Source organism: Bombus huntii, chromosome 6 (genome assembly GCF_024542735.1).
Source record: "Bombus huntii isolate Logan2020A chromosome 6, iyBomHunt1.1, whole genome shotgun sequence".
NCBI lineage: Eukaryota > Metazoa > Arthropoda > Insecta > Hymenoptera > Apidae > Bombus > Bombus huntii.
In genome coordinates this window covers 6,538,046-6,555,690 of record NC_066243.1, presented here as the reverse complement: position 1 = coordinate 6,555,690, position 17,645 = coordinate 6,538,046, and the positions used below count along the sequence as shown (strand labels likewise).

At 35.5% G+C, this 17,645-nt stretch overlaps 1 protein-coding gene across 1 annotated transcript in view; it reads right to left on the bottom strand.

The window, feature by feature from the left end:
* LOC126866894 (diuretic hormone 44) overlaps positions 1 to 16,758 on the bottom strand; it is a 77,368-nt gene extending 60,610 nt beyond the window's left edge. Inside the window, exon 1 of the mRNA XM_050620888.1 lies at positions 16,378 to 16,758. The gene's annotated coding sequence lies outside the window, so the exon portion shown is untranslated. The remainder of the gene's footprint in view (positions 1 to 16,377) is intronic.
* Positions 16,759 to 17,645: the final 887 nt, after the last annotated feature.

Genomic DNA, 17,645 nt, shown 5'->3' with positions numbered 1-17,645 from the left:
GATCTTTCTTTGATATAGCGCTGATTTGTCAGTACAGACTGGTTAGTACACTCCGAGTCTTATTCCCATCCTCGAAACAATACGCCCGTTTCCACTCGAAACTCTCGTCAGGATAACAGAGATCAATTTTCGTTCAACTTCTGATGTCGCGAGAGCCATCAAAATTGTCAAGCACAGAGTTTCGACATTGCAAAGTTCAAAGTGCGCCATCCAGCTTAAATGACAAAAGTTTATCATAAAACATATTCGCGATATGAGCCCTTTACAACGCGCGATAGATGTAGTTGCCATTCCAGCGGATTAGATTCAACGACGTAGTGCCACGATTTTTCCACGTTACCGGCTGACGACCAATAAACCTTTAACCCGTTTGCTTAACGGTCAGCCAAATCCCGTGTCGCCTCTCCGTCGTCCGCGACCAACGAAATTTTTACAACCGTAAGTGGTACGCTCGAAAGACAGGTAGCAGCGCGTGTTAACGAATACGTGTCCCAGTGTGTCGTGACATTTTGAAATATTCCTTCGGTCGCGTTATTTGCATGCACGCGAGACGCGGGACTGTGCACTCGTAAAAGCGTCTAAACGTATGGCTTTTGCATGGAAAATTCATAAACACGTCTTGCAAGGTACACGCGGGAATTACAAGTTGCTACGCACGGAATTGATGCGAACGTAGAGGTATGTACGGGCTAATATTAACGTGGTGTACCGACCTGTCTTGAAAAAATAGCGTGGGCGAGGAAAATATTGCGATTAGAACGAAAATCGAAATTGCCTTAGAAATTTCATCTTTCAGAAAATTGAGTTTGCAAAGTAGTGAAGTAAACGAGTTAGGTCGCGTGTGAAAGCAAGGAGAAAATGTCAAGTAAAATTTTATCGTTTGGCTTGACTCGCACGATTTAACTGGTGTTATATCACTGAGATTAGGATGCTGAAAAAATGCTCAGTTTTGCACCTTCTTGCGAACGAAAATTTATTACTCGAGCGTCTCTCGAGGAACAAAAGACGTTACTTGGCATTTATCCGACGCGTGATGGGAAAGTTGGAAAAAATGAGCGCAAACATGCGAGATACATTGGCGTTACGCTTGTCTATTATAACTTGTCACTTGTCGATTCGTTAATATCATCAGATGATAGATAATTACGCGAACGGTATTATTTAATATTCTTATCATATTTGCTGTTATTTAATTCTAAATTTCTTGTTTACACGAATTTCGATTTGGATTCAGTCGACATGATCTCTAACTTATAACATTTCTCTTGTAACTCTTGCAAATAGTTTTTACAAATCTTTGAATTGCAATTCTTCGTAAATGCAAGATCATCGTTCGATCAATTCAAAAATAGTTGATTTCTGACTTGATAATTTAGTGCCAAAATATCGGTACGTTTCGTTCATTTTTCATTAAATTGAAAAAAACATTTAAAAATATTTGAAGAAGGTGTGAAAAATTTTGTTTACCAAAACGAGAGCAGGATGAAGATATAAAAATTCGAGAATCGCGGTAGAATTAAACTAATTGATGAGCTGCTGACCAATTTTTTTTTAATTTTCCATGTCAAATTTTCTTGCTTTTTAAACGATAACGAGTAATCGATATCATAAAACAATGATCTATATCTTAACTTATTACGAAAAAATTTGCAATAAATATTTTTATCCTGATCTCTACGACTTCATCGTTTATGGAAATAATATCATATTATTCTATATCAGTCTCAACATTCATACGACATACTAATATCGTATCATTACGTCGTAGAAAAGTTATAAATCATGAAGATGTAAATGTCGAGATAAAAGAATTTACTAAACTTTTTCGTGATTTATATTCAAGAATCAGGAATTTACAGATACACTTACAAGAATCATATAGAATGTAAAGGAAAATGAGCAAATGTGAAACGGTGCCATTTTTTGTAAACCTGACAAACAAATATCTGTTAAACGGTTATAGGCTGTCATTTACTCTGACAACCGTTTATTTCGCTAAGAACTTTTTTCTTGCTTGAATATGCGGATTCTGGACGCATGATAAATGTGCTAGTGCAGAGTTTGACACTTGCATGTAGATTATTGCGAGTGGCTATTTATTTCATTAATTCTTTAGAAATGTGATTTTATAGCCAAAGTGTCTTAATCGATAAGAACGATAAAGCTACTTTCTGTTCGTTCCCATATCGTATCTAATGTCAGTGTTCCATATTTGGCTACCTATTGCGTATTATAAGATAATTCCTAATAAAATCAAATTGTTTACAAAAGTAAACAAATACAAAAAATAACGTTAATTCAGTATCGAAAATTGTTCGCTACGCTAGAAATGCAAGACCGCTCTGAAATCGTGGAATTGTTCGAACGAAGTTTCAACGATCATTTAGAAAAATTGGAGCGTATCAAGAGGAAATTAGAAATGCCGGAGTATTCTTTCGTTTTTCTGAAGAGAGGCAAACACGAGGAAAAGTGATTTTCCTTGCGAGCCCTTCAATTTATTATCGAACCTTATGGAACCAAGGGGTGTCCTAATATTTACGAATACCAGTGTACACATTGACAAACCAATAAGTAGCGAAGTTAACCTCGACGACGTTGCTATTATTGCGCCAACCACTTTCTACGTTCAAAGATACATTACGAAATGAAAAGTTGCGCTTGTGCGCCGAACAGTTACCGAAAGTAATTGCAGGTAGCTAAAAGCGTAGCCAGGTGTAGCCGAGCACGAAAAAATTTCCTCGCGATTTCGATGCGTTCCTACGTAATCGGAAATGGAGTTCACGCGGTAATCGCGCGAACTCGACTCGTGTACGATCATTAAATAGCTTTCAGTGGTCGATAAGAATGAACTCGAATCTTCGTTTGAATGCGCTGCCACTTTCTACCGCCTCTTTTCTCCGCGGTTATCGCTTTTGTGAAGGTTGCTTGGCTGAAAGGGGCAGGGGAATTTTTGAGGGAAATTGTTCACACCCTTTACGATCTTAAGCAACGAATCCTCAAGGAGATCTTAATTCTTCAGAAGGTATTTGATAACGTCTCCGATGAATAATTCATTTAGTACTCTGCATTGTAACGAGATCTACTCGTTACTTTGCATAATGTACAATAAAAGCTGGATTTAAATTTACGCGGTTGAAAGATAAGCACTAAATTCTAAAGGAATTTAGTCATCTGGCAGTTGTTTTAATGTGTCGCTTTCTGGATTTATCAGAGTAAGTATTTCAGGGTTCTCTTGCATGATAATTTACTAAGATGTAATTAGATTGCAGACTTTTATGCATTTAAATGAAAGGAAATTTGAACACGTAGAAATGCGTATAATACGTCAAAATATACGAAATATCCAAGCTACTTGTAATATTTATGTAATAAGCAAACCAATTTCTAGGTTCAATTTTGTATTATTATATATTCCGAAAGATACAAATTTCCGTGAGTATCCGCAGTCTAGCAATAAAAATTAATTAGTTGACAAATGATAGATCGTAGATTATAGATCTTTTTTTATACATTTTTTTAATAATTGTACAATTTTACGTTAAATAGGATAACTGGATGATACTTAATCTACAAAATTTACCTGCAGAATTTTTTCAATGTCACTATCAACTTTCTTTCCATCGTGTAAGATAGCTACTGATAGATGAAGTTCAATTATGCAGGAGGAACCACGTAATATTTTGTTTACACTGTTTCTTTCATTAATGATTGATTAGAGTGCAGTATAGCGCTCAATCGAGGTACAGTAGAACCTTGATTGTCCGAGCTAATCATCACGCATGCTGAAACTTTGTTCTCATAGTTCCCATTTCTTTCATTCGAAAAATATCCTTTACTCTTTCTAACTATTTTACAAATATTAATATTAGACACACAGGAACGACAGGTTTTTGAATAAGGATTTAACGATCTCTGTTTATTTCTACTCTCATTTTCCTCTTTCTTACGCACACTTATTCTTAATTTTCCCACTAATCAACATTCCGATAATCGATCCTTCCATTAATCAAGGTTCCATTGTAGCAGAAATATTTTCCCAGTAATTAGAGCATTTGCAACCTCGATAAAAATTTATTTCCGATTATATGAACATATCTAGCAGATGCTGTGGCTGGCAAAAGTACTGGCACAGAAAATAACATTTCAAAACGTTTCGTGTAACGCATGTAAATATAATAATATACAGGGTGGTTGGTAACTGGTGGTACAAGCGGAAAGGGAGTGATTCTACGCGAAAAAAGAAGTCGAAAATATAGAATAAAAATTAAAAAAAAATATTTTTTTAATTTTTCCATCGAGATAACGATCTACAGTGAGATCCGTTATAACGAGACGTGATAAAGTGCACGCGTACCGAGCGAAAATTCAAAGTCGATTTTCTCGAAAACAAAGCCTCAAACGAAAAATTTTTATTCTATATTTTCGACTTCTTTTTTCGTGTAGAATCACTCCCTTTCCGCTTGTACCACCAGTTACCAACCATCCTGTATAAAATATAATAAAAAATACTGCGATAAGCGTTCGAATACGTTCACGAACCACTGTCATTTCATCAATTTCCTCTACTCTTTGTTTCGTCTAGTTGACCGATTCCACAAATAAAAGCAGCTCGAATATCGCGGCCCAATTTCTTCTCGACACCGTGTGCGAAACGTTGACCCAGTCACGTGGCACGCAGTAATCTTTCTTTTTCCGAGTTCTTCAACTCGTTATCGAGAGCTGCTGTCCCGACCTTCAATCATAGTTGTCGTTTCGTATTGAACTGCACGGTTTTATCGCAGAGAGCAATGCCGCGACTGAAAATTACAACGGGCCGCGGCGACCAAGTGCGTTTCCACGACGAACACCACGATAACGATTTCAGCTCTTCGGCGCCGGTCACCGCGATAACCGAGCGATTTTTGCCAGTAGCCGCGTAATTGCTTCTAATTTTACGCGGATTTATCGACGATCGTTGTCGCCGCGATTCTTTCTCTGCTCATTGAACGCGAACCTGCAGACACGCTGCGTGATTTATACTTTACACGTCCAACGTAATGATAAATTCCCAGACACGGAACGCGCGATCGCCTCTCGCAAGACTAATTACCGGCCTATCTCGAGAACCAGTTAGCCGATCGTAACATGGCTATTCCTATTCCATTATTAAGCATAATAACTGGTAGCTCGATAACGTTTCTCTCTTCTGTCTAGCTGTTACCGGCGCGCGCTACACGCGTATCGCCCAAATTATTAATCGTCTACTCGTTTCGTGATCTATTTGCGAGCTAGAATTCCAGAATCGCTGAAACCTGTTTGATTTTCAGTTTAGCTTCGCGCTTTAACTTAGGCGCAACGTTTCCATCTTTGTTTATGTTTTGCTATTTCTGGATTTCTTTTTTTTTTTTGTTTTTTGTACCATTTATATTTTAATGTTTGTGGATATTAATATTATTCGTATTCTAATATTTTGAACGCTAAAGCTCGATAATGCGTTATTATCGGTTATAATGTTAGCAGGTGTCACTGGATATCGGTTGTTATTGGTAATAATGTTACTGGAAGTGGCGGTTTGCCCTTAAAAGCCCTCGCTTTATTATCGCCGATATTAAATTTATATATATTTATCTGGAAACCGTCATTTTCTCGTTTGCAATACAATACCGATCGATAGAGTTTTATATAATAATTACCCTTATTAATGATATTACTTTTTCAAACCGTATTGATCTTTTCTATTAGGTCGTCCGAAAAGTTTCTTTCGTTTTATAAGGAAATGGATTCACAATATTTTCTGTTTTAATAATGATAATTTTATATAATAATAATTTTAATAATTAATTTTAATAATAATAATAAAATAATAATTTTATCGAATTACGTATGATCCATTTTATTTTATCAAAATAAAGATCACAATGTTCGACAGATTAGGTTTCATGTTTGTATAAAGATGCGTCGTTGTAAAAGACGTGTCTGGAAGAGAAAGACACTTTCCGGACAACCTAATACTTTCGTTGCTACAGTCGCACCGTTGTAGATTCTTACGAGCCACTGGTTACTAGATATCATTGGATAATATTAACGAACAGTATCGCTAGCACCTGCTTCCTTTTGTTATATTTTTCAGTTACGTTCGCTGGAACCTAAATTATTAACCATCTAATTGTTTCGTATTTTATTTACTGGTTAGAATTTCAAAATAAATGTGCAAAATCTATTTAAATTGGATCCCAGTTTTACGTTTCAATTTACACGTAACATTTCGATATTTCTTATTGATTCTACCGCGATATTTTGGAATCTGTACATTATTTATATTTCGACATTTTTAAATTTTCATGTTACAACTTGATGATACATTCTTTGTTACTGTTGACATCGTTACATATTACCAAATGTTATTAGTATTTCTACAGTTAAATTTCTACAGTTATTAAAGAACTTTCATCAATATATTATTTGCGTTTTATAAAATTTGTTCGAATTGGTTCGAAACCAATCTGAAAACGTACGTAGAAATTGTAAATCGTTTGCCGCAAATAGCGTGTAAAAAATTGTATACGAATGGTATAGGAAAATAAAAAATGAATCGTTTTGAATATGTAAAAGCGTAGATATCTCGGTGATAAATATTTTAAAGCTTATATTTTCTGATTTGTCACAAATTTTGCTGATATAGTCACGATAGCGATCACGATACTAATGAAGTTTAAAAAACTTTCGTATAACGTGTGTTTAAAAATTTCTGTTTTCGACAAGATTTTTGATGCTTTCTATCGAAATTGTTTTTCAGTTTGGATTAACGAACACTTTTTACGTTGGCGCTACGGATCAATTAAAAAAATTGCACTTTGTTTACGCTAAAAATTGCACATTGTGTTTCCTAAAGCGAGCTTGCACACGATAGTAGGAAAAAGAGAAATTTTCAGAAGTTGATCCACTGTTGTTGTAAAGTAACTTAAAAAGTCACAAGAATGCTTGAAAAAGAGCGAAAAATCCAATACGAATAACAATAGTGGCAATGCTATTCCACGATATTCGCTACAACCTGCTGCAAACGAAAAACTAAACCACAGCACTGTACTTGTTGCATCAAAGGAATTAAAATTTCATCGAACAATATACCAATCAAAGGAACAAAGGATACGTTCGAAAAAGAACTAGAGGAACGCGTGTTAATTTCCAAAAATCCGGTGAATATACAAGAAAGTTAAAGGTAAATGGACAAATGTGACGAATATTTTCAAGCAAAATTTAAAACGTTGTACACGATTGCTCTTCCACGAGAAGATATTTCGTTCCTTTTTTTATACATTTCCTTTTTATACAGTTTATTGTAAGTATCATATTTAAAATAACTGCGAAAAAGATTCTCTTCATTCTGAATTCACTGGATAACACAAACTGTACCTTTAATGCTTCCACGTTTTACCCTTATCATAAATCCCGCACAGCTTTATTATAGCCGTTACAATACGTTACTCAAACTTGTCATGAACAGTTGTTTTATTTTAGCTTTTGCGATAAAGATCACGCGAGAAGTTTCACGCAATTACCTGGTGCTTGCGAAAATAATACCAGAATAGCGTATCGTACGAATAAAATCTATATAATATCTATATCTATTTAAGCATATAACGATGTTAGCTATATATTCTATATATATATAGAAATTGCAATATCGTTATAGTGCAATGGCAAGTGATATAATACATTGACAAGTACATTGCCAATTACGTTTATTGGGAAACTAACACAAAGTTGAGTGAAATGTCGAAACTAAATTCTTTTGTTCAGTGTTCTTGATAGTATGCTGTGTTTTGTGTTCACGAAATGTCAGAACGAAGTGCCACGTGTTATCAAAAATACCATCGAAATCTGAGGAACCACAAATATTTTATCCAAAAGACATCGTGAAAGTTCAAAAAAATTTCTTTATTCGATTGTGAAAAAAAAAAAAAAATCGAAAAAATCGAACCGAGATACCGTCCTTCTTTTCCGAAATCAACAATTTGTTAATTGTTAGCACGTTAATTTTACGCGAACTGCAGTGGTTAGAAAAAGTATTTACACGTTATATTATAACATATTGTATCGTAACATTTAATATATCAAGCCCTTGATGTGCGATTTAATTGAGATTAATTATTACCATTATTTATTTAAATTATAGTCAGCCAGGCGAGTCAGATTCGGACTTGTTTGAAGCCAAAGGATTAATGTAGTAATCGAATGTATAATTATATTTAATATTTATATATTATAACGTATCATAACATTCACATATTATCTAATTAATTATGTCCAAGTTTATTAAATCCCATATCATTAGATGCCAGTGTACCTAATTTCATATGGCTCCAAAAATTTGATAATACGAAAATATGTATATGTATATGTAGAACCTGATATAAAAGTCAAATACAATCCACCGAGGTCAAAGATGAAGCTGATTTTCAGCATGAACAGAGTATTTATATCTGACGATGAAGAAACGCCACTTAATGTTAGTCAATCCGGTGTATTTGTCCTCTTTTTTTTACACCAATAAACCACGAGTCGAATTTAACTTAAATTTGTTTAATTAGAAGACGATTAAAAATTATTTTTATACCCACCCATGACCCCAGTATTTGCTTTTCGTGTGGAAACATTCATAAAAATCATTTTAATCGCTTCTCCTGATTCTCCCAAAATTTCACTTAAGGATGCTTTCCGCTCATCTTCATCTCGTGATTAATCTTCCTTGGCGTCTCTCCTCTTTGTACAGGCTATTTCATAACACGTGGCAGCCGCTTCAGGCAACACAAAAACAATGGACAAAATTCATATCACAAATACGCGTCCTATCTGACCCTGCTTCAAACTTATGGCCACTTTTGTGTTTCGATAACGCGCAACTTCTTATCTTCACGGAAGATGCTCCAAACGACCATTACAAGAATTTCGCAAAGAATTTTGCAAAAATTTCATTGTGCATGGAATGATGTTCTAGTCATTTCGAACACCTTCAATGAAGATAAGTTGTCGGGTTATTGTAACGCAAAAGTGTCTGTAACTTTGAAACAACGTCAAACACGACACATATTCGCACGAACATTTTCCATCTTTCCATTTTTGTATCCCTTGCTCACTCCCGATATCGTTGGTCCCACGTGTTATGAAACAGCCTGTATAAGTCTCTTTCAAGTGTTTAGTTCCACGCTTATATATCAGACAGATGGGAAAAAATTCATTAAAAAGTAAGAACAGGTGCGAGCACTTTTTCCAGCCACTGTACTTACAAGCGGAACGATTGGTGCGAATTTAACGACAGCTCGTTGACCCAGGACGCAACATTAATGAAAGCGTGTAATCTAGTTTACGGCAATACAGATAGCGATAATTTTGTTAAGGCAAGAGCTGTCAACGGCTCGCCATTGTCGACGCGAAACAATCGACGATATTCTATAGCCGATCTCGAGAAGCGTTTCCGATGGGAAATCGATGGCTGACGTACCGTTCGAAACTTTCGACGGGTTCTCGATTGCCGGCGATCAACCGGATTGAGATACGAAAGAAATTGAATTAACGATCAGCCGATCGGATGCGCGGCGCCGGAAACGCTGCACTGAGAGGCTTAAAACGAATATATAGGAATATATATAGTCTATATATAGACGGCCGACTCATCGCGTCGTGTTCAAAACTTTCAATCAAGTTCAACGAAAGGAAGCTTGTAATTCGTGAGCGGAACTGCAAGATCGAAATGCACCGTCCCCAGAGCCATATCACTACGCTTCCAGGAAGAAGACAGAACGACGCAACTCGAGGAAGGAAAGCTCGAGTTTGCCCGCATCTTTACCTTTACGTTCGTCCGAAGAATCTCTTAATTTCCGGTTGACGTATTGCGTCGAACAGAAAGTAAGAGTTGAATTTCCAATTACGCGCTCCGAATCGCGGTGCAAGTTTAGCGTAAGTTTTTCCGCTTGAATACCCCGTCGTTTCATTTGCTTCTCCTCCGTTCGTTTTTTAAATACCCGAGCGTAACAGCCTCGAAATTGAAGTTCCACCCCCAACCAGCCAGGAGATGAATTTGATTTGTAGATTGGAAGAGAACGATAATTGTTTTTCATATGGTCGCTGACGGTAGATTTAGCGAAGTTCTGAACGCGACGAGTTCTGAACTCGTTGTGGCGTATTAAGAGTTCCAGCAGATCGATAGTAATGCGCATCCCTTGGACGAGGAACAAGGGGACAGGGATGAAAGAAGAATACCTGATCCTTGTAAATCCTTAACGCTTTTCTTCCAACTTTGCTTTTATGACCGACAGAAATAACATAAGATAGCCATTGCTGCTCTGACACGTAAGAAATTCTATCTGGTTGATCGTTTTGTTGCCTGAATAGAGCAATTTTAGTACACGAGAGACGTTTATCCCTGGTTTAACGGTGTATACGCGATGTAATAAAAATGGAGCTTTTGCACCAAGTGCACTGCGCTTTATTTTAATCTGCTCGAGTAAAGTGAAAGGTACAATGTTAGGCCGCGTTCTAAAACCTTACAAATCTTCTAAAACGAATAACGTTATGTCGTTTCATAAATTATCGCCTTTTGAGTGTTTCAGACAATGGATTACGACAGTGGTTTTATAGGAAAAAAAGAAATATTGGGTTGGCAACTAAGTGATTGCGGATTTTGTCATTACCACCTAATGTCCAAAGTGTCCAGACATTTCTAACTAATTATGTGTCAGTAATTGATCGGTTACATATTTTCCTCGCCATTTCTTTGCCATTACCACCTAATGACAAACTCCGCAATCACTAGTTGCCAACCCAATAAAGAAGTTAATGGAGAAATGACCAGGAAAATATGTAACGGATCAATTACTGACACGTAATTAGTTAGAAATGTCTGGACACTTTGGTCAGACGCTGCAGATTTACAGCTTGTAAATTTAACCAAAGTGTAGAAATTAATGATAAATTAGTAACTGTAAGAAACGCTACACGGTTGGAATGTAGAAATGAAACGATCAATATTATCATTAAATATATTCAGATATTATCGATAATGTCAATGTTTGTGTACTTTCAATACATAAATATGTATTTGTAGAAATGTATGTATAGTAAATAGTTATATTTGTATGCAACATAGTCCTCTAGAGTTTAGATTTCATTTCCTAGGATCAGTTTTATTATTGCACATTGCCTTCCAAAAATCTATTGGATCAGATTAAATTACTTTAATTAAATGAATTAATTATAATACACTTTTAAACGTAATTATGGTGATTCTGAAGAATACGATCATTGCAATTTGATTCATCTGCAATTTCTCACGAGAAATTTTATCATACTGATTCATCGTATCATAGCAATAATTGAGAATAGTAGCAAGTAGAAATTATTAACCTTCGATGTTTAAAGGTGATATGTATTTACACGAACAATAACCTGTTAAAGTGTGATAAACTTATTTTTCTGATATTTTCTTAACACGATCATACTAACTCACGTTTAAAGAAATGTTTATAAAAACACTGATAAAAGTTTTTGTAAAATTGTGCACCCATTTAAAAAAATATACGAAATATCCCACGTTATACGAAATTTTTCATGCCATGTAGACGTAAAAAGTGAGAACTACATCTTTTTATCCAATTTTTAACTATCTTATGCTAAATATTCATAAAAGCGACAATATAAAAACAAAAAACAAAACGTACGAAATAGTCCTTACACACAATATTTCCTACACTAAATCAAGAGTTTACCTAAAAGCTATCGTTAACTGTTTCGTTATAAACATTCGCAAAAGCATTTTCTTATTTGAAAAACATTTTATACCATATTTTTAATACTAAACCAAAAACTGTATAAGCATATCATTGGTAGGGTGTAAAAAAAAATATAAATAAAAGCTACGCTTTTTCCACTTTTAGAAGGCGTCATCGTCGAAATCGTATCTCGATAGAAAGACCACTCATGCAGGAAAAGTGATATTTTTATTTCGTCATTCAGATTCATCCGTATGTCACAGATCTTTGAACTGACATTTAAATGGGGCAACGTATCAACGTAAAATAACAGAGCTGCGTGCACGCGTCAAGCAACGCACGAAGGCGGCACGAATAGTTTCGCGGTGCAATATGGAGGAAATCCAATATCCTCGATACCCACAGGAATCAAAGCTAGGTCCCTAGTCCCGTCGGGTCTAAATGCAATCGCAAAAAGAAAGAAGGAATCGCGACTATTTATGATAAACACGGTTTATACAATTCTTGTATTTACTTGGGCGAATCGTCTTTCCTTCGATTACTATCAAAACGTAGTCTTACATCGTGATAGAATTTCTAAACCTATTGCACATGAGAATACAGAACGTTCCACGTTGAAAAATTCAATTCTCGTTTAAGTTTAGGACAGATATTAAATTTGTTCGATCAAAAAAAAAAAAAAAAAAAGGAGAGAAAAGTCTACGAATAACTAAGGGTTTAGCGATAAGAATTTACAGTTCGCAAATAAGTTGTCTTTACCGATAAGAAATTATTTACAAAATGGAAAGAAATATGCGTATAGAGATATTTACAATATTCTAGAAAGTCTTACGTTGTTTCTTGCATACGGTGGCTGGCAAAAGTATTCGTACGTTTACTAAAACGTTCTTATATTTATATCGTGTTATGTAAAAAAATTTAAAATTTCATTAGCGCTGTAATGAGACTTTCACGATTATGTTGGCAAAATTTGTAGCCAGTCCGAAAGTATATACGCAAGTTGCAAGATATTTATTACGAGCTTGATATTTAGTACAAAATTGATGTACAATGTGAATAATCGCTTTAAGTACACAACAAGCGTGAAAAATGATCGCACTGAATACCGCGAGGTTTATTAATATCGCGGATTGCCTGTTTAAACAGTTTTGTGATCTCTGCAAAATGCAGGTACTGATGTAATTTCGCTGTTGTACACTTGTTGCAATCAATAATTAAGAATTTTATATTTCCATTTCTTCTTAACGTATATTTCACTACGTATATTTGTTCCAAATATCTTACAACTACCGTATACATTTCCAGAATCGTTTAAAATTCGATCGATATAGTCACGATAGTCGTCATTACAGCGTTAATGAAACTTCAAAATATTTTGTACAATGCAAATAATATTTCAAAATGTTTCGTATACTGCAAATAATATTTCAAAACGTTCCGAAATAATTATTAATATATCAATAAAAAAAATTCTGCTATATGTGTTCGTCGAATACTTTTGTAGTCTCTGCAAAATATATGTAGATACTTGTACTTTTCTATTTTTGCAGATTTGCAAAATTGCAATTTTTTGCAATTTTCCAGAACTCTTTTTTGTACATTTTCAGAATCGTTTAAAATTTCGAAACAATATAATCATGATAGTTGTAGCTTACTAATAAAATTTCAAAATGTTTCGTATAATATACGTAATACGTTCATAAAGGATGTCGACGTGTGTATGGATACTTTCAGTTACTGGACAACATCAAAGATAGTAACTGCACTAAATTGTACGAAATAAAACTGTACTAAAATTCGGATATTATGGTGCAATGATTCACTTTGTTGATATTAACAAGTGTACTTTAGTCATTCTATGTCACTTGTACTTTTTTATTTTATTCTAATAGTGCAAATTGTATATCTTGTTTGCGATCTTATTTTTAAAAGTCTTATCTGTGATCGATTTTCAACGTTTTGCGGTATGTATTTTCTTTACGCCGTGCCGAAAATAATCTGAGGGCTTCGTGTATAATAATTAGGCTACAGATTTTTATGCATTCATAATAAGTTAGATGCACAATGATATGCAAAGTGTACGTAGAATGTAAAAATATATAAAAATTCCAGAATAAATTTCTCGTTGCAATATTTAGAGAACGATACAGAATTTTTACTTATTTTCCAGACTTTATAAAAATACGAATTTCCACAAAAATCGGCAATTTAACAATAATTTTTATTCTCAATTCGCCATACGAGACTAAAGAATTTTGGAGACTTTAAATATAACGTTAAAGGAAATATCGATATGAATTATGTATAAAATAATATAGATATTACTAAATTTTTATAAATTATTTTGTTTGTAAATTATAGTAGTTTTTAAATAAATAAAAGCCGATGGAAGAATTGATGAATAAAAAAAACTGAGAACCATAACAAAGTTTAATAAAATTTCGATATTGTCGAATTAATAAATAGAAATTCGAATGACTATAATTCTTGTTGTTTGTGCAACAGTTTCTACTTCCGATTGCATAGAAATAGTAGGAAATAAGTTTGAGCAACGAACACGACGTGGTGAAATCATATTTCTATTTAATTAAGCTGTAGGAAATTTTTGTTATCCGAGTACGAACGTTATTGTTGTTCTTAGAAAAATTCTACAGCTGCCTACAAATTTATGTAAAAATATACAAAACCAACTGTGCCACGCTATTCTGTAATTTTTCTCACAGTATACAAATCATTAAAAATTATCAACAATTGTCATCATAATTAAGCATGAATAATGAACCGTCGACATACATATATCAATTATTTATTTGCGAACACGGACCTACGTGCATTACGAAGAAAATTTTATCGTTGATTGAACGACTAACATTTTTTTATTCTTTAATAATTTCCATGGTGTTTTCAACACTGGATTATTTATTCCACGTTTTAAGATATGCCGTGCAAAAATCGTTCCAAATGTGTGACGAATTATATTAGAACATAAATTCAAAAAAATAAAATAATCGTTAAAATACGAAAGTATCGAAACATATGTATTTTTTAATATTTACTTATATTTTAATACACTTTATAACATATTTAATACTATTTTTGTGTAATATTATTTTAAAATATGTAAGTACAAATTAAAATGTACAAAGTAACTAAATAAATCATTAAAATATACCTCGTAAGATCTGCTTATTCAACAACCACAACGAACAATAGTAAAAGTGGAAAAATAAAAAGCAATCTATTTTCCAATTAGTTTCAGCCTACCAATTTCTAATAGAAGAGAAAGCATAATCTCAAACGTGTTACTTCGTGTCGCGTTCAATACACAATTAAACGATCAATAAGCGAAACCTGGAAAATCGCAGGAACGCGAAAAGTCATACCCGTTTCCTACGATTAATGGATGGAACAGCACATTTCGTTCACTTCGCGACGTACACGTTCAACGAACAGTTTCACGAATTTCCTGAAAAACGGTTAAGAAGAGAAAATTAAAAGTCGAATGCGGCGTTCCGTGGATCATTTTCGGCTTCCGTATTTCATTTCGACAGCGAAGGAATGAGCTAATTAATGTGACGAGTTGGCGGTGCGCGGTATTACCCACGTTGCAGCAGGAATGGTTTATTCCAAACACGCAACGCAACGCGATATCACGCGAATGGTGCACGGTTGATCGTTAACCTCTGACGTTAACTTAACAGGTACGGGGGATGCGAAACGTTCGTAAGATGCGGAAAACGGATAGTCGAACTATTTCGGTACGCATGATCTTCGCTTGTTTGAAGAATTGCTACGTTAATACGTAAATTGTGACGAAATGTGACGTTTTCGGTGTATGAATCACTGTTTGAGCGTACAGTTTGACCGTGAGCAACAGTGAAGCGAAGTAAATTCTCAAAGGTCAAAAATAATGCGTTTTCGACGAAGCGATTCGGAAGAAAAAAAAGGAAAAGAAGAGAAGAGGAGGAACACGATACCTTCGATACTTTCGCTCTTGCGTTTACCTTATATGCTATCGATTTACTTGACCGCCACGACTCGAAACTGCATAATTGATCGTCGTTCTTTGCAATGTCGTTATCATCGAGAAGGATTAAACGCCTGTATCCCGCGAACACTTCTCTGCCAGTTCAGCCGAACTATAACTTTCCAATCTCTTTAATTCCTTAATCAGCCTTATCAATCTTCTTATTTTCCGCATCTGTCACTTTATTGCCGCACTTATCTGTTCTGTGGAGCGAGACACCGCCAAATCCCCGTTCCAACGAATCACTATCTAACCCTAACCACGCGGAAAGAATAACGTAACTTCGAATGGTATCGTTTGCCCGTAATCTCCTACTAATCTGGAGATCGCGTATCACACTGTAATCTTCAACCCCACGGCGAGGCGTGCGTAATATTCGTAACGTGGTAATTGCTGGAGGACCCGACTAACGAACGCGGCGAAGGACGAGACAGAGATTATGGAGGCAACCACCGCAAAACACTCGCAACCGCAACGAACGACAACACTCACTTCTCCTATCGCGTCTGTCGATTTTCACCGTCCTTGTCCCGCCAAAACGAGCGCCAACCGAGAACACGATAAAGAGAGGCGGATATGAGAAAGATAAAATTGAACGCTTACCTCGAAAATTAGAAAGCGATCGTGCAATTCCTGTCCGATGGGTCCAAGGTCCTCTCGTCACAGATAAAAATCTTCTGCCGGAGACAGAGGCGACGAAGAAGAAAAAGAAGAAGAAGAAAATCGAAGGAATGACTCCAAGTAAACAGGCGTTTTAGTCGACAGCGGCTACGGGGGAGATTTTCGTTTATCGATTTGCTTGATCCTGACAAAGCGAGTTCCGATCCTTTGCAAACAGCCGATAATGTACGATGTTTGCTGCAACGTAGCTCGATTACGATTATACTCGGGTGGAAGATAACCGAACTGTTTCTTCCACGGATAACAGGTGGTACGCAGGAGTTCCTCACCGTGCAGAGTGCTAACGACGTGTGACGTTGAGGGCTCGGTGCGAGAGGGCTTTTATAGCCGACCGTGCCGGCTCGGCTCGACTACGCTCGACACGGCTTGCCATAGAGAGGAGCTGTTGGCCCTACAAACCGATTTGTCCCTTCGCCCGTTTCCACACTCACCTCCCCTATGACCCTTGATCCTCTTCGATCAGGATTAAGGACCCGGTGCTGAAATTAACAGCCGCTCGATGATAATTGACTTGTTAAATGGTCGACGTCTCGTCCACGCGACATTTCCATATTAACATTTCATTTCGATATAATTGTAGCACAATTATAGAAACAATCGACCGCTAGATATTTACGTATTTATGGCAAATCTAACGTTATGAGAATGTGGAAAACACGCGTACTTAGACTGATTGTATCATAGTGAAAAAGTATCTGTAAGTGAGCATTCCTTTTTTGCAATGAAATGCTTTTTTATTAGGTTCTATTGTTTCACTCGTGCAGCGTCAAATTTTTCCGATCGTACGGAAATATCGTTAAACAATAGAGAATTTATTATATAGCATCTAATTAAGTATAAGGTGCAACGATAAGTAGAGTGGTGGAGAGACGCTTTTTGCAGTCACTGTAATGTGCAAAGTAAGCGTGCAAAGTATTCAAAATATATTATCGATTGCAACGTGACATCTAACGAGTCAGACAAATTTTTGCTTTGGTTCTTTTTCTTCGATTGCGTTCATAGAAATGTAAATTCGCGTAAACATTCGCTGTCTAGCAATTGTAATTAAGCTTTGCAGTTCTTAACTTCCCAATTTTTATTAAGATCAGAATAATTGCTTCTATCAATTTTTGCATTTATTCTTATTTCAAGTTTTTACGTGAAAGTCGATGCACAATCAATCGGGTTAATATTCGGACACAGCACAATCT